Source organism: Musca autumnalis, unplaced genomic scaffold, assembly GCF_047663935.1.
Source record: "Musca autumnalis isolate F117 unplaced genomic scaffold, ASM4766393v1 scaffold_4, whole genome shotgun sequence".
Lineage (NCBI taxonomy): Eukaryota > Metazoa > Arthropoda > Insecta > Diptera > Muscidae > Musca > Musca autumnalis.
In genome coordinates this window covers 92,946,440-92,965,885 of record NW_027411977.1, presented here as the reverse complement: position 1 = coordinate 92,965,885, position 19,446 = coordinate 92,946,440, and the positions used below count along the sequence as shown (strand labels likewise).

Below are 19,446 nucleotides of genomic sequence, written 5' to 3'. Positions count from 1 at the left end.
TGAGGATCCGATCAAAATTTCGTGGTGTGATTGCACAAAAATGGAAAAAGGGATGCATTACCGACTATTGCGATATCTCTGTTGTTTGACCACCTATGACAACCTACTTCACTACTACTTTCATTGGCAGGCTTTGCTTTTGATATACCCCTTTTAGAAGCGGAGATATTCGCTTTGAAATAAAACGTTGACTTTTTCTCCAAATAAGTTTTATGCCCATTCCGACCCCTGAATATTATCCGACCATCACCAAAATCAATAGGCTTCTTTCTCTGTAGGGGATCCCCCTACAAAATTTCGTGACGATCCGATCAAAATTGCGACCTGTAGCGTGATTACAAAAAAAATGAAAAAATGGGATGTATTGCCGACTATTGTGATATCTCTGTTATGTGGCCACCTACGGCAACCTACTTTGCATCACTGTAAAGATAGGATTTTCTACTTTCATACTCGGACTTTGTTTTTGGAAGATAACCAACCGAAGCTGTGATATTCGTCATTATTATTAAAATTGCAAAAATAAAAAGTTGGGTTCTATTAGCGGCTATTGCGATATATTCGTTGTTTGATCACCTACGAGAACCTACTTTACATCATTAGAAAGGCGATATTTTCTACTTTCATGGCCAGGTTCTGCTTTTGGTATACCCCATATTGAAGCTGAGATATTCGCTTTGGAAAAAAACGTTGTCTTTTTCTCCAAATAAGTTTTTTGCCCATTACGACCCCTAAATATTATCCGACCATCACCAAAATCAATAGGCTTCTTCATCTGTGTGAACCCCATTAACCCTCAAAATTTCGTGACGATCGGATCAAAATTGCGACCTGTAGCGTGATTTCCAAAAAAGTGGAAAAATGGGATGTATTACCGACTATTACGATATCTCCGTTATTTGGTCACCTACGCCGACCTAATTTACATCATTGTAAAGATGGGATCTTCTACTTTCATAACCAGGCTTTGCTTTTGGAAAGTCCCCAACCAAAGCTGTGATATTCGTCATTATAATTAAAATCGCAAAAATTAAAATTTGGGTTTTATTTGCGACTATAGTGATATCTTCGTTGTTTGATCACCTACGAGAACCTACTTTACATCATTAGAAAGGTGATATTTTCTACTTTTATTGTCAGGTTTTGGTTTTGGTATACCCCATAAAGAGGCCGAGATATTCGCTTTGGAAAAAAACGTTGTCTTTTTATCCACCTAAGTTTTTTGCCCTTTCCGACCCCTAAATATTATCCGACCATCACCAAAATCAATAGGCTTCTTCCCCTCCGGGACCCCCATCAACATGCAAAATTTCGTGACGATGCGATCAAAATTGCGACCTGTAGCGTGATTACAAGGTTTAGATGGACAGACGGACAGACGGACGGACGGACGGACTGACGGACGGACACACATAGCCAGATCGACTCAGCTCGTCGAGACATTAATTTTGGTATATATAAGTATGGGTCTACGACCATTATTTCGATGCGTTACAAACTTTTTGGCCAAAACCAACTTATAATACCCTCCCCACATAGTGGTGTAGGGTATAAACATAATTTTTGACTGTTGATTACTTTTAATACTCGTAACTACAACTTTCAGAATAAGTCAGAAACAAACACACATTAATATCAACATGTTTCTACTTCTCACTCTAAGGCAACAGAGAGGGAATGGAGCATAAACATAACCATCATAAAATCCAGTATTCTATCATTATCGTCATCATTCCCCTCTATGTATCTCACATGCCATAAAGAAACATAAACACAAACCGGTAAAGAAATTGTCCATGGGCAAAAATGTAAATTTGTGGCTTTTCCAGTTATGTGTGGAAAACTAATTGTAATCGAATATGGGTGGCATTGAGTGTTGGATGATGATGCCAACCAACAACGACGACAACATTTCTCCCCATTATGGGTGCTGCATATGTGTGCTTTTTGGGGCACACATGTCGATGTCAATTGATATATTCTACGCACGAGTAGTGGTTTTCCGTATGATTGGATGGATGAAATGCATGGATGGTTGGATGCCATAAATACCGCTAAGAAGCTAGTTTTTAGATATAATAAATTCATATGGTTGATTAAAAAAAGAATATGCGACAAAAAGTGGCAAGAAATATGGGCGAGGTATGATTGTCAAGTATGTATGTTCATATTTATGGATTTATTGCTATACACAATCCACGAATGGAAAATATTTTATTATTATAGTTTTTTATACCCTCAGCCTTTTGGGCTAGAAAGGGTATATACACTTTGATACGACCAAAAATTTGCCTCATCGAAATAACGGTTTTAGACCCCAAGTATGTTTGGACGGAATTAATTTCAGACAATTTGTAGTCGATTTAGCCATTTCAATCTGTCTGTCTAGCTGGCTGGCTGGTACGCACGATAACTCTCGAACGGATCAAAGTGACTTTAAGGAGCTCCTCGCGGATCGTTTTGAAACTTTTTTCAGTAGGTTGTCCTTCCTTTATGACGGTACAATTTTTTTCCTGCGCAAGTCCATACTTCTTGAAATATTAGCCTAAAAGCTCCATAAAACCCTGACGGCAACAACCAAAATGGTAAATCCGCAAAATAATTCTCGCAAGGAGTTTCTGATTGGTACAGACTTTGCACAACGTACTATTTCATCCAGTCATATATCAGGTTAGAATATGGACTACATCGATCCACTTCTTCGGGTACCTCCCACACAAAATTCGGAAAAAGTGAAGTTTAAGAGCTCCCCTCGCAGCTTTTTGATTCTTTTTTTCAGTAGGTTATTTTAGCGGCCTCATTTACACGGGTACCTGAGATAAGCACCCAAAAGCTCCAAAACCCTGCCGGCACATACTAAAATGGCTGTTGTGCAAAATAACTCTAAAACTTTTTCAAAAATTTCTTCCAAACTTAGCTGAACGTAATTTAATATTTCGAGTCAATGATTTGGTATAGCCCCACAGTACAGTACCTACAGATTTTAAAGCAAACTCGTGATACAACATCAATATATTTTATATACGGCATAATTATTTTTTTTTTTTTTTGTCAGGGATTACCTCCGTCAGCACAGCTGACTGATACTTTCTTACTTGTTTTACATAACTTTAGTCAAAATTCGAAATGAACATAAATCTAAATGTTTCACGATTTGTTCAATAGTTTTACAATTTTTTAAATAAATAAAACAAAAGTTCATGACGAGCTTGAGTTGTGTTGAGATGGTGTGATCCAAGACACAGTAGGCACTGACTTCCCGTGGTGTCACCTGGGCAGTTATTTTTAACAGTAGCAACAGGTAGTAAGGTAACTAAGATGTGCGCTCGTAAGAACTATAAACACCTGGGTTTGCGACGTTGGATTAGTAAACATTTCTGTAAAATCTTTGCTAAAGTTTCTTAGGCCTGTTTTAAGAACCTGATCTGCAAATTTGCACCTGAATACAAAACACGGTTCATAGAACCAGTTTAAAGCTAATGTTATTGCATTGCATTTTGGGTAAAGTAGGGAGTGGAAGATTTCAAGCAACGGTCCTGACCGGCTTTAACATGGCAAAGTAGAGGTTTTATCTTGGTCTCTCTTTCATTTCAAGTGGACACTGACCACCCATTGGTGTCATCTGCTAAATTGTTCACCCAGAAGAACTTTCGTAGCTTGGCAAAAAATCAACCTACTATGAAACAAGTGAGAAAAGGCTATAGTCGGGATGGGGCCGACTATGTGATACCCTTCACCACTACCCCCTGTTCATAAGGCTTTCGACTAACACCAAACTCAATATGCTTCTTTCTCTCTGGGACTGTTTGATTCTTTTTAATCGAGAGACAAGGAGCGGCGTCTTCCCCCTACGGACATCCTCCAGGCCAGACTGCTGTCATTCTTTTTGCCGCTGCTATATCGCCTCATTCTGTTATCGGCAGGCTGAAATCTCCGTTAGTGGAACCAAATATATTTTCTTTCCCAATTTTAACATTAAAATCTTTTTGAAAAATCGTAATGTTATGGCCAGGACTGCGGTCATATGCTCTCTAGGCACTCGTAGGATATATCATTGGTCTGTACATCTTTCTCTTCGGTCGAGGCTAGTTTTTATGCGTCCCATTTACCATAAATCCAATACCTAGCCCATCTTTCGTTCCAAGCCACCTACAATACAGTGTGTAATCGTCTGTGATCTTTATTCGGCACTTTATTCGGCAGGATAGGAGTATTCGAAAATAAAGCCCGTCAATGGAAGAAGGAAAGATCTCCTTTACATTGATGCAAAGTATGAGGGCGTAGGTGGTCAAACAACCGATATATCGCAATCCAATTTTTCCAATTTTTCATATTTTTTTTTTTTGTAATCACGCTACAGTTTGATCGGATAGTCACGAAATTGTGGGGGTTGATGGGGGTCCCACAGAGTAAGAAGCCTATTGGCTTTGGTGCTTGTCGGATAATATTCAGGGGTCGAAATGGGGAGAACTCATTTGGAGGAATATTCAACGTTTTTTTCGTTTGCGAATATCTCGGCTTCTGGTAGGGGTATTCCAACGGCAAAGCTGTCAATGGAAGAAGAAAATATTACCTTTACATTGATGCAAAGGTGGTCAAACAAAGTAGATATCACAGGTCACAATTTTGATCGGATCGTCTCGAAATTTTGGGTGTTAATGTTAAAATTGGGAAAGAAAATATATTTGGTCCCACTAACGGAGATTTCAGCCTGCCGACAACAGAATGAGGCGATATAGCAGCGGCAAAAAGAATGACAGCAGCCTGGCCTGGAGGATGTCCCCAGGGGGAAGACGCCGCTCCTTGTCTCTCGATAAAAAAGAATCAAAGTGCCGCAAAATCTATACTTGTGTACCACCACCTAAAAATCCATGGTACGATCTTGAGTGTCGTTTGTCTACTTAAGACAATAGCGCGGCATGCAGGACAGTGTACATTGAGTCGTATATCAGTCGTACATGGAATTCAGAAACAAGAAGTCCAAACCCTGTAGATTGAAACAGGAAGTTACCAAGGTGAGGTCATATCTTCGGAACTCTTTAACCTCTACCTCTCCTGTAAGGTCGTGGGTTCGATTCCCCGACTAGGCAACATCAAATTTTCAACGGTGGCAAAATACCCCTCAGTAATGTTGGCGACATTTCCTGAGTATTTCAGCCATGTAAAACTTCTCTACAAGTGGTGTCGTAGGACACGCCGTTCGGACTCTGCGATAAACTGTAGGTCCCATATCATTGAGCTAATATGAATCCGGGTGCACTCAAGAAGAGAAGTCTCCCTTGTCCTTGTATGGGATGTTGTGCAACAATGTTTTGTTTTGTTCTACTGTATTCCAGCCCTTCCAGACGGCATTGAGATCATAACGCGTGGGGATGATTCTACGATCTTGGCGTCAGGTACCATCCCTAATGAAAGGCTGAACTCCATTTTGACTGATCTTACAAGCTTTTTCCACGCGAAACATATGAAAATATCTGCCACTAAATCTGCGGCCACTCTGTTCACAGAATGCACGGCAGAGGTGAGAACAGAGTTGAATGTCATAACAAGCTGAGATGTACATAGATACACGGTCCTCAATTCCTTAGCCGGCAGCACTTGAGTTGCAGATAAACGTTTGTTGACCACATATAACGCGATAAGTGGGCCTGTGGTTAACAATGAGGCACCTGTATGGTTCGCGAATATAAGTGCAACACGATGGAAAAAAATCAGGGTGCTTCCACATTTATTCTGTGGACCATCTACATGAGGGGGCAAAGATTCTTCCAATACAGCAACACAATGGTATGCGTTTGTTGCAGTACTTGCTGGGGTGCTACCGTGAGAGCCATCCTAATAACCATATGGTGGATATGGCCAAGTTTGAAACGTTAGATAAACGATTACATGTGTGGACGGCCGTCGCACGTGGAATTCAGGAACAAGAAGTCCAAGTCCCTTATAGTGAAACAGGAAGTTCCCCAATGTGGGGTGATATCTACGGAACTGTTTATTCCGCAGGTTCAGTTTTCTTCCCTGATGTTATTTGTGAAAGACTGAACTCCTGTTTGACTGATCTTATCACCTTTTTCCACGCGAGGAATATACAAATATTCGCCAATAAATCTGTGGCCAGAGGTGATAACAGAGTTGAATCGACCATGACGATGGTAGCAAAATTTCGACCACAAGCTATTCTAGGGGCCACATTCGACACCACAGCTATCTGTGACAAGCTGAGATGTAGGAACTAGGGCATGACTTAATGACTTTATTTACCTCGGCACCACCATAAATAAAAAATAACATCGGTTTTTAAATTAAAAAAGAATAATATTGACCGACAGATGCTACACTGATCTACGTAAACCCTTATAAAAGAAAACCGACCTCTCGTAAAACCAAAATTACATGCTAAAATTGGAAGGGAAAACATTTTTGATGACGTTCAATAAGTTCAGTTTTCATGTAGTAAAATCAGGAACTTCCAGCACCCGATACAAACATCTTATTTGCTTTAAATATTTGATATATGTTTGACTTTGACTCTGCAGCCCTGCTAACCATATTAAAAGAACCATCTTTCACATACATAAATCTACATATACATATCGACGCCTCCAAATAATAGTATGCTAAGTCGACTTAGCATGTTTTCAAGTTCTTTACATTTTTACAGTTTACGTCCTTTAACTTAAATTCTGTCAAATTTTGGTAATGATCGGTCAATCCGAACAGAAGTTATAAACAAATGTTTACTCAGAATAGTAGTGAAGGTCAATGAAAACTGTAAACTTTGAGAGCTTCTCCTGCAAAACTCACTTTTCAGACTTAGCATACTATTATTTGGAGGTGTCGATATATCAACGAAACCTTCTTTATTTGAAATTCTGTTAATTAAAGTTCTCATAAATCATTTTCAGAATTATCATGTCTACAATTTAATTACATAGAAAACAGGTGTCGGACACCGTAATATCACACAGCAGTGATAAGTTCTTGTTTTTTTCACTCTACCTCTTCAACAATGGCCTTTTCATGGTCATCATGACAGCGTCGTATGTAAATATTATCAACTTAAAGAGAAATATTTTATATAAAATCAATCTTTTGATTGATTTTCAGGCATTGTACTTCGTATTCCATAGAGAGAAAAGGCGAAACAATACAATATACGAAAAATGTATGGTATGCGACCTAAAACAGGTTTTTAAACTTCACACCGCCATCAGCTTCCTTGTGATGGTGATAAATTTTCGTTATTCGAAATTGATACCAAACAACAGTTGCAGGTAAATATTGAATGTGTGACAGTCACCCAACACAATAAATGTCAAAATTCGTTTATTTTTGTGACAGTTATTTATGTTGCTTTATTTATGATATGTCTCTAAAATACATGGCGTTTAAATGGATTTTTATCCCACGCATTTTTTCTTTTGTACAATTTGGAAGGAAATTGAAAATCAAAAAAAGGCAAAAAGAATTAATTAAAAGAAATGAAAAAAAAAAAAACATTTAATGGGCTTTGGGTCAATGAAAAAAATTCTTTAAAAAATCCACGTTTAATGGGCTTTGGGTCAATGAAAAAATTCTTTAAAAAATTCACGTTTAATGGGCTTTGGATCAATGAAAAAAATTCTTTAAAAAATCCACGTTAAATTGGCTTTGGGTCAATGGAAAATTTTCTTTAAAAATCCACGTTAAATGGGCTTTGGGCCAATGGAAAAATTTCTTTAAAAAATCCACGTTTAATGGGATTTGGGTCAATGAAAAAAATTTTTTAAAAATCCACGTTTAATGGGCTTTTGGGTCAATGAAAAAATGTACTTAAAAAATCAACATTTAAAAAATCTAAAAAATGAAAAAATTTTTAAAAAATCCACGCTTAATGGGCTTTTGGGTCAATGAAAAAATCTACTTAAAAAATCAACATTTAAAAAATGAAAAAATTTCTTTAAATAATCCACGTTTAATGGGCTGGGGATCAATAAATTTTTTTTAAAAAAATCCAGGTTAAATGGGCTTTGGGCCAATGGAAAAATTTGTTTAAAAAGTTCACTTTTAGTGGGCTTTCGGTCAATGAAAAAATTTATTTTAAAAAGCAACGTTTAAAAATATCTTTAAAAAATCCACATTTAAAAGCTTTTAGGTCAGTGAAAAAACTTTTAAAAAATTCAGTTTTAATGGGCTTTGGGTCAATGAAAAACATTCTTTAAACAATCCAGCTTTAATGGATTTTGGGTCGATGAAAAAATTTCTTTAAAAAATCCACTATTAATGATCTTTGGTCAAGGAAACAATTTCTTTAAAAAAATCCACGTTTAATAGGCTTTGGGTCAATGTAAAAAATTCTATAAGAAATCCACGTTGAATGGGCTTTGGGTCAATGCAAAAATGTACTTAAAAAATCAACGTTTAAAAAATCTTAAAAAATCCACGTTTAATGGGTTTTAGGTCAATGAAAAAAATCATTAAAAAAAGCCACGTTTAATGGACTTTGGGTCAATGAAAAAAATTCTTTAAATAATCCACGTTTAATGGGCTGAGGGTCAATAATTTTTTTTTAAATCCAGGTTGAATAAGCTTTGGTTCAACGAAAAAATTTCTTTAAAAAATCCACGTTTAATGAGCTGTGGGTCAATAATTTTTTTTTAAAAACCCAGGTTTAATGGGCTTTGGGGCTACGAAAAATTTTCTTTAAAAAATCCACGTTTAATGAGCTGTGGGTCAATAATTTTTTTTTAAAAAAACCCAGGTTTAATGGGCTTTGGGGCTACGAAAAATTTTCTTTAAAAAATCCAGGTTTAATGGGTTTTGGGTCTATGAAAAAAATTTCTTTAAAAAATCCACGTTTAATAGGCTTTAGGTCAATGAAAAAAATCTTTAAAAAATCCACGTTTACTGGGCTTTGGGTCAAGGAAAAAATTCTTAAAAAAATTCACGTTTAATGGACTTTGGATCAATGAAACAATTTATTTAAAAAATCCACGTTTAATGGGCTTTGGATCAATGAAACAATTTATTTAAAAATCCACTTTTAATGGGCTTTGGGTCAATGAAAAAAAATCTTTAAAAAATCCACGATTACTGGGCTTTGGGTCAAGGAAAAAATTCTTTAAAAAAATTCACGTTTAATGGGCTTTGGGTCAATGAATAAAATTCTTTGAAAAATCCACGTTTAATGCGCTTTGGGTCAATGAATAAAATTCTTTAAACAATCCAGGTTTAATGGATTTTGGGTCAATGAAAGAATTTCTTTAAAAAATCCACGTTTAATAGGCTGCGGGTCAATTAAAAAATTTCTTTAAAAAATCCAAGTTTAATGGGCTTTGGATCAATGTAAAAATTTCTTTTAAAAATCCACGTTTATCAGGCTTTTGGTCAGTGAAAACATTTCTTTAAAAAATCCACATTTAATGGGCTTTGGGTCAATAAATTTTTTTTTTTTTAAATCTTAGTTTAATGGGTTCTGGGCCAGTGAAAAAATTTTTTTAAAAAAATCCACTTTTGGGGTCAATAAAAAAATTTCTTTAAAAAATCCACGTTTAATGGGCTTTGGGTCAACGAAAAAATTTCTTTAAAAAATCCTCGTCTAATGGGCTTTAGGACAATGAAAAAATTTCTTTAAAAAATCCACGTTTAATGGGCTTTAGGACAATGAAAAAATTTCTTTAAAAAATCCACGTTTAATGGGCTTTAGGACAATGAAAAAATTTCTTTAAAAAATCCACGTTTAATGGGCTTTAGGACAATGAAAAAATTTCTTTAAAAAATCCACTTTTAATGGGCTTTAGGACAATGAAAAAATTTCTTTAAAAAATCCACGTTTAATGGGCTTTAGGACAATGAAAAAATTTCTTTAAAAAATCCACGTTTAATGGGCTTTAGGACAATGAAAAAATTTCTTTAAAAAATCCAAGTTTAATGGGCTTTAGGACAATGAAAAAATTTCTTTAAAAAATCCACGTTTAATAGGATTTTGGTCAATGAAAAAAATTCTTTAAAAAATCCACCTGTAATGAGCCTTGGGTCAAGGAAAAAATTCTTTAAAAAATCCACTTTTAATGGGCTTTGGGTCAGTGAAAAAATTTCTTTAAAAAATCCACATTTAATGGGCTTTGGGTCAATGAAAAAATTTCTTTAAAAAATCCACGTTTAATAGACTTTGGGTCAATGAAAAAATGACTTTAAAAAATCCACGTTTAGTAAGCTTTACCTCAATGAAAAAAATTATTTCAAAAATCCACGTTTTATAAGCAGTTGGTCAATGAAACAATTTCTTTAAAAACTCCAAGTTTAATGGGCTTTGGGACAATGAAAAAAATTCTTTAAAAAAATCCACGTTTAATGGGCATTAGGTCGATGAAAACATTTCATTAAACAATCCACGTCTAATGACCTTTGGGTCAACGAAAGAAAATTTCTTTAAAAATGCACGTTTAATGAGCTTTGGGTCAATGAAAAAAATTCTTTAAAAAATCCACCTATAATGAGCTTTGGGTCAAGGAAAAAATTTTTTAAAAATCTTTAATGGGCTTTGGGTCAATGAACAAACTTCTTTAAAAAATCTTTAATGGGCTTTGGTATAATGAAAAAATTTCTTTAAAACATCTTTAATGGGCTTTGGTATAATGAAAAATTTCTTTAAAAAATCTTTAATGGGCTTTGGTATAATGAAAAATTTCTTTAAAAAATCTTTAATGGGCTTTGGTATAATGAAAAATTTCTTTAAAAAATCTTTAATGGGCTTTGGTTTAAATGAAAAAATTTCTTTAAAAAATCCACCTGTAATGAGCCATGGGTCAAGGAAAAAATTCTTTAAAAAATCCACTTTTAATGGGCTTTGGGTCAATAAAAAATTCTTTAAAAAAACACTTTTAATGAGCTTTGGGTCAATGAAAAAAATTCTTTACAAAATCCACGTTTAATGGGTTTTGGGTCAAGGAAAACATTCTTTAAAAAGTCCAGGTTTAATGGGCTATGGGTCAATGAAAAAATTTACTTAAAAATCCACGTTTTATTGGCTTTGGGTGAATGAAAAAATTTCTTTAAAAACCCTAGTTGAATAAGCTTTGGGTCAATGAAAAAACTACTAGCAGATTGTAAGAGGCTATCTGTATTTTAACTTGTTGAAATTAAACTACGTTAAATGGAAACAAATGTTACGTTTAATTTTAAGTACATACATATGTTATTCAATATAAATATTCCTTTTGTAACTCGAACACATCAAAATACTCCTTTTATAAATATTGCTTTTGTAACTCCAACACATCAAAATACTCCTTTTATTCTGAACACTTAAGAAATCACAATAAATAACACTTTAAATTGAAATGACAGATATTGAAGTATTTAACAGACACTTGAACATGGAACAAAGATAATACTTGATCGCGGAATTTGTGTACATGCAAACATACATACTATGTATGTGTTCTATGTACAAATGTATGTATATTTTTTGAGCCTATTTATTTCGTTAAACACAATATTCATCGCACAACAATTAAAAAAATAAATTATATAAGTAGCCAATAACTATAGATTTGACTAAACAACACACTTTTTATTTTTTGTCAATTTAGTTTTTAAAAAATGTAATGCGTTCTGTTTTTAATTGCTAGCTTTGTAACACTTAAAATTCCATAATTCTCAGATAACAGTTAAGTATTGGCATAGATCAGGTTTACTCAACACACTTTGAAACTTTGCACAATTACTTTTTTTTTCTTTTGCTGAAAACCTGTTTGCATTTTTAAAATTTTTGTTTTTTTGTAGTATATTTTAACATTACAATTGTTATGTTAAACTTTCATTATAGGCAAAAAAACACAACAACAACAAAATAACTCCAGACAATAACGCAAACATTTATGTCAACCTACACTTTTTTGGTGATGGTTTCAAATTGTACTGCCACAAATGGAAGTTTAAATCACCTTTTTTACTTTTTCATGAATTTGCACAATTTGTATTTTTATTTCAAATTGCCAAAACAATTTTGTTTTTTTATGTTTTTTTTTTTTTTTTTTTTTTTTTGAATTTATGTTGGAGTAGCCTTTTAAAGGCCAAAACGCGCGTTTTCTACACACACAAACACGTACCGTAATATAAGCCCGGTCAAAACAACCTCATGTTCGCGCCTCTAAGCTCAAACTAAAGTCTGGCTTTTGTAAATTTATGCTCCGTGAAAAATTCTGATGTTGGTAATGCTTTAATGTTGGCCAACAGACATGTTCGATGTTGCTGTTGCATTGGAATGTTGTTTGCCAACAAAAAAAACTTTGTGACACAGACATGTGTTTTGTTATGGCCATACTAAATGTTATGGTTTATTAATTTAAAACGAGTAAAAAAGCATTAAGTTCGACCGGGCCGAACTTTTCATACCCTCCACCATAAAATATTCTGAACTAAAATGGAATAATTACTTTTCATTCCTGTCCCCAACTTTAAGTGGGTACGTTAAAATGTCAGATAATGTTTATGTACATTTATGCTTCATTCGGGAGGCCCTTTTTTAAGGTGCCTATGTATATCTAACTATGTATGCTGACAATTTTTGGTGGGCTAGAAATTGGGAGGTACTGTTATATAGAAGTTATAATAAAACATGGACCTATGTTGACAGTTTTTGATGGGAGCCTTTAATGTCAAATATCTCCTAATTCGGTTAAAAAATTTAGCTAGAATCTTCAAAATATCGAAAATCGGTACATAACGTGGGAACTTCAAATGTCATTAACAGCTAGTTCGGAGGTATCTGGGCTATACGAAAATATGAACTTAAATGAACCGTTATATGGGGGCTATACCAAAACGTGGACCTATGTCCACAAGTTTTGTCATATAAGTTTATTGACATTTAAGAACTTTAAATGTCAAATTAAAGCTACATCGGTCTGAAAATGTCGCTACAAACGTCAAAACACCGCAAATCGGGGGTACCGTTATATGGGGGCTATATCAAAACGTGGACCTATGTCCACAAGTTTGTTTATATAAGTTTATTGACACTTAAGAATCCTAAGTGTCAAAATATAGCTAAATCGGTCTGAAAATGTAGCTAAAACTGTCAAAATACCGTAAATCGGGGGGTACCGTTATATGGGGGCTATACCGAAACGTGGACCTATGTCCACAACTTTTGTTATATAAGTTTATTGATACTTAAGAACCCTAAATGTCAAATTATAGCCAAATCGGTCTGAAAATGTAGCTGAAAACGTCAAAACACCGCAAATCGGGGGTACCGTTATATGGGGGCTATACCAAAACGTGGACCTATGTCCACAAGTTTGTTTATATAAGTTTATTGACATTTAAGAAACTTAATGTCAAATTATAGCTACATCGGTCTGAAAATGTAGCTAAAAACGTCAAAATACCGCAAATCGGAGGGTACTGTTATATGGGGGCTATACCAAAACGTGGACCTATGTCCACAACTTTTGTTATATAAGTTTATTGACACTTAAGAACCCTAAATGTCAAGTTATAGCTAAATCGGTCTGAAAATGTAGCTAAAAACGTCAAAATACCGCAAATCGGGGGGTACCGTTATATGGGGGCTATACCAAAACGTGGACCTATGTCCACAAGTTTTGTTATATAAGTTTATTGACACTTAAGAACCCTAAATGTCAAATTATAGCCAAATCGGTCTGAAAATGTAGCTGAAAACGTCAAAATACCGTAAATCGGGGGGTACCGTTATATGGGGGCTATACCAAAACGTGGACCGATATATCCCATCTTCGAACTTGATCTTCCGACGGCTAAAAAAATGGTATTCCACAATTTTCAGCGAAATCGGTCAACAAATGCGACCTGTATGTTGCGAACGGACGGACGGACGGACGGACGGACGGACATGCATAAATCGACTCAGAAAGTGATTCTATGTATATCCCTAGAAGGAACTATGGGTCTATCTCGCTTCCTTTTGTATGTTACATACAAATGCACTAACACATAATACCCCTTACCACATAGTGGTGTAGGGTATAAAAAAAATAGAAAATGTATGTGGCGCCCAATTAATTTGTTGAAGCCAAATACATAGAAGAAGGAATAAGAATTGATACTTTGGTGGCATAGATTTTTTAAGGAATGGTTAATTTTTTTTAGTTTTTTGTTTATTCAGTATTTTAAATAACACTATGCAACACTGAAAATGCAAACAACTTCTAGTATGAATTTTTGAAAAGTACATATTGAGACTACAAAAAGCCTAGTAGGGTTTTGTGTTGTCAGATCCAGTTCGGATTTTATGGCCTCATCTGAACCGGGCTAAAACTACAGTTTTTTTTTGCATTTATCGGTCCTTTATCTCAGAAATGATTAGGAATTTAACCTTACCATCTTTGGCAATATTGTAGCCCTCAACGAATAGAAATTATCTTCTGAACAGACCACATAAGGAAAACTCCATCTAGGGCATCAAAATCGATGATATATAGAAAATTTTACATAATTGCTGAAATTCGGTCAGTATCAGCTAAACTATTGGGAGTTGAACCAAGTAACCCTTTGCAAAAATCTTCCAAATAAAGTTCCCAGCAATTCTTCGGAACATTCTGAATCTCTAACATGCTTACTTCATGTTGTTTCAGCGGTATTTTGCATCATATCTATTACAACACGTATTTCAAACACAGTTCACACCAACAGTTTATTCTCGTTTTTTGTATTTCACCACATTATTGACATATTTATTAAATCGTCATTGACAAATATACTGAAAACAACGTGATAGAGGCATTTTACAACAATGGCATGTTCTGGAGAGTTGTGTATAACATTCCAGGGAATATTTTTCCAAAAGAAAACATTAAGGAAAAATTTACGGTTTTGGAATTTTTTGAAATTTTATAAAATTTGAGGCAATAAATGTAGTTTTTCAAGTTCATTATTTCCCCAAATATTTTATTCTTGCTCTTATCTACAGATAAAGATTCACATAGGTCAGATAAAGATTCACATAGGTTTCAGAGATATAGCACAGAATTTCTTTAAAAAGTCAATATTTAACCATATATCGATGGGGCCCTAAAATGCAAGCAGGATCTGACACAACAAAACCCAACTAGGGCTTTTGTCGTTTGGGTCTGTACTTTCAAACAATCCTCAGCTCTTAAAAATGTTACACAGTGTAATCAAAGGTAAAAATGCACTAACTTACCTTACTTGATTTGAGACGGGTGACCAAAGAGAAATATGAATAGGATATATTCATATATTCTACTAGCCCCTGACCATGACATTAAGCTTGTTCTAAGAGATTTTAATGCTAAAATTGAGAGGGAAAATATCTTTTATCCCAAGGTCGGCATGTCGGCATCATTTATTAGGTCTCATCCGAAAACGAAATGAAGCTAATAGATTGTTGGTCTATATTTTATTTCCTGGAGGGCATATACCGCAAAGTAGACTACATATTAAAATAGAACTACTGATCTTCTTCGTCTGCTAAATAACGGGCTTGCTGCTTAATATATAATGGGTTTTGTGTAGAGAACTACATTTTCCCATTCCCAGTTGTTGCATTATTGCAAATTACATGGTGCCCTAAAGTTTTAGTTGTCTAATTGAATTTTTATACATGCATTGCAGCATGGGTCGCTTCGCCACCTTTTTTCAAAATGATTCCCTAGCTAGGCAAAATCAAATTTTCAACGGTTACAAAATATCCTTCAGTAAGGTTTGCGACATTTTCTGAGTATTTCAGTGATGTAAGACTGGTGTCCTAGGACACGCCGTTCGGACGCGGAGATAAGCTGTGGGTTCCATATCATTGAGCGTTGTCCCTTTTGGGATGTTTGTGAAACATTTAAAATGTCATTATTTTAGCTTGGTGTGATATGGTACAATAATCCACAAATTTACTTCTTAAAATAAGTTTATTTGTTCCATAAAGAAATTTTGATAGGTGGAAAGCTAATTCCCAGGGGTAAAGTGTAGGGTATGACATGGTCGGCCCCGCACGACTATAGCCTTGTCTTACTTGTTTTTTTTTTCAAATTATGAATGAATGAATGATCTTTTGCCTTTTAATGACTAGAATAACTTTGCATCTAAATATTGAAAAAGGTCCCGCACAAACCACTTTTAATTTTTATGATATATGAAATAAATTTATATATAATATAAAGTGATATATAAATATGACGATAAAATTAGTGAGAATCAAACGGTTATGGAATTTTGGTTATATCGTGTGCCTTTTCAATTAAATATCTGCTTACAGTGACTTCAAAAAATTTTCAAAAGTTCTGAGAAGTAAAAACTTTAAAAGCTTTTTGTGCGGAAGCTGTTTTGATCGAATTACTTTATAATTAAGCTTTTATGTAAACTTAGGTAAAAACTGATTAAAATATCTTACAGAGATATAATATATATAATTGTTCCACAAACATCCCAGGCTGGAAGAGGGAGACTTCTCTTACAATATCAATGAGCGCACCCCGATTCATATTAGCTCAATGATATGGAACCTACAGTTTATCGCCGAGTCCGAAGGGCGTGTTCTAAAACACCACTTGTAGATAAGTTTTACATGGCTGAAATACTCAGGAAATGTCGCCAAGATTACTGAGATCATACAGGGATACGAGGTTGTAAAAAAGTCATAACCCTAGTGCGCACATAGGTTCGGACCATCTGCTTGTAGCAGCCATGATACACACTCGTCTTAATGTCGCAGCAATAGTACAATTTATCACTGTACGGAAGCTGAATGACAAGAATCTTAATCTTAGCACAATCCTACTCCGCTATATTTACCGAAATACTGGAGGACGTAACTCCTTGTACCGATAATGTGGAAGCCCAGTGGCAAAGAATATACCATTCTCGTCAAGGAAAAGTATCGGAAGGAGCATTTATGCTAACGAGGGTATACACTCATTCATACGGGCGAAATGTGTCTTATCGAAATAATGGTTTTTAGTTTGGAGTCGATTTAGCCATGTCCGTCCGTCTGTCTGTCTGTCTGACTGGTGCGCACGATATCTTTCAAACAAAGCAACCGATCGGGTCCAAATTTGGCATTCGTAATATTTTGTCCAAACTTAGTTTAAGTTCGGGTACCTTCCCCACAAAAGTTCAACATTTTTCGCTAAAATTATTCGCACGATAACATTCGAAGGGAGTAACCAAATTGGTCATAACTTTGGGCATCTTAATATTTCTAAGAGACATAGATCAAGTTCGAATATGGACTATAACGGTCCACTGCTTCGAGTACCTCCCACACAAAATTACGGAAAAGTGTAGTTTAAGACCTCCCCTCGAATCCTTTTGATTTTTGTTGTAACAACTGGTATTCGCTGCACCCATTACGACCGTGCAAGTTTTTTCAGGGGCAAGTCCATACTTCCTGCGAAAATGGTCTAAAAGCTGTAAAAATCCGCTATGACACCATGTGTTGTGCATGAAGCGCGTGGGAGACATAGATCAAGTTAGAATATGGACTATATATGTCAACTCCTTCGCATACCTCGCACACCAAATTTCGGAAAAGTGCAGGTTATGACCTCCGCTCGAATCGTTTTGATTTGCAACATGTTGCACTCCAGGCCCCTATTACGATGGTACAAGTTTTTTTCAGTGGCAAGTCCAAACTTCTTGAGAAAATGACCCGGAAACTGTAAAAAACGCCAACGGCCAGCATGTGTTGTGGTTGGTGCGAACGAAAACTGCCGAACCGAATACTGCGTTTGCATATCGTAATATTTTAATACTCGAAGATGGTGCTTATGTGACCACTCCTTGCGGTACCTGCCCCACCAAAGTTCGAAAATATTCGCTAAACGGAGGAATCGCTTTGGTCCAAACTTTGGGTCTCGAAATATTTGGTCCCAGCTTAGTTTATATTCAAAAGTTGGCCCTATCGGTCCATTCCTTAGGGTGCCTGCCACCCCCACACATGATCAACATTTTTGTTTAAGTGCGGTTAAGGGTCTGTGCGAGAATCTTATGGAAATTTTTAGAGAAGGTTCTTCTAGTAGCCCTGCTTACAGCGATATGATGTTTTTCGTGTGCAAGTCCTTTTATCTTGATATAATGGTTCTTTCGAGAGGAATGACTCCCAAAATAAGACACACTTCCAAAATGAACTATGTCGGTCCATTCCTTTAGGTACTTCCCCCCCAAAATTTTGAGATTTTATCCTAATCCACATCTTTGCGGCATGTTCATAACCCAATCTGAAGACCCCCTAAATACAAACGTTTTTTGTGACAAAGGTGTTTCAATTCGCACAGGCTGTCGCACAATGAAAAAAGTACCGATTTAGCGGTACCGATTTAAAAAACAATCTACGCGCCGCCGGCCGGTTCTATGCACCGGATTGACTCGGAGGAATCTTCGATCAGGGGCCGCCACCTCAACAATTATGTGTTCGTGTATTTTTTCACCATGGGAGCGGCAATTTATACCCGGAGTGCCTGCCCTGAGCCCTTCTGGTCCGTGCCGGGATAGAAATGAACCCCGGGCCAGTATGAATCTGTTCCGTTTGCCAGATCAGCATCCACCACATGTCAACAATGGTGAGATGTAATGGATGTATGGAATGGGTGCATTTTCGTGGGTGCTCTGGCCTTAGTAGCTCCCGGGATTACAGCGACAGGTATGTTGCTGGCTTGCTGCGTCAGCACATCACCCAGTGCGTCTTCTACGTCGTCGCCTGACTCTTCGTCGTCGTCGGAATACGAGACGCCCCGCAGTCTCCCCAACAACAACAGCAAATGCAGCATCTAACACCACATGTTGTTGTTCAACGGCCCGGAAATGCATCATTCCTGCAATTCAATTGCAACGGTCTCCGCAATATGGTCAGTGAAATTGTGGACTTTATGAGTCGGAAAAACATCATGGTCGCCGCGATCCAGGAAACAAAGCTCCCCGGCGTTATATGACCAGAGGGGTACAGCGCTGGCAGAGCAAATCGATAGCTCCACGTTTTGCGCGGTGAATGAAGATGCTCCTACGAGGATTAGAGGAAACTGCCTCAGCTCGCCACACGCAGAGAAAAAATATTTTTCGCTTTTGTTGGAACAAAAATATATGTTTTGGTTCCAAAAATGTATTTGTTTTGTTCAAACATTGTAATCCAAATCCAAAAATACCATCTTTTGTTCCAAACATAGAAAACAAAACAACTTTCGAATTTCCGCAATATTGTTAAAATCGTTAACAAAACCGATTGTAGGAACTATCATAATCTAATTTTGTTTACAAAAAGTATTGTCAATACAGAAAACCAGCCCAGAAATTTTTGATTTGAGTGCATATACTTCTCATATACACTTTTCGCATAACTTGGATATAAATGTCGCGTATAATATTGCAATCATTGATGAACACAATACATGGTTTGCTGCATTGGCTGACAACAAAGACAAACAAAAAGCCACAAGAACACCCACCACAACATAAGGAATAATTAAACACAAT

The 19,446-nt window shown here is 35.9% G+C and overlaps 1 protein-coding gene across 3 annotated transcripts in view; it reads right to left on the bottom strand.

The window, feature by feature from the left end:
• The window catches only part of LOC141401686 (SEC14 domain and spectrin repeat-containing protein 1-B), a 134,659-nt gene extending 122,513 nt beyond the window's left edge, over positions 1–12,146 (bottom strand). The window contains exon 1 of one of the 3 annotated variants that reach the window (XM_073982048.1): positions 11,928–12,146. The gene's annotated coding sequence lies outside the window, so the exon portion shown is untranslated. Of the gene's footprint in view, positions 1–11,873 lie in introns of all 3 variants that reach the window. The other 2 variants (XM_073982049.1, XM_073982047.1) reach the window with 2 other exon arrangements.
• Positions 12,147–19,446: the final 7,300 nt, after the last annotated feature.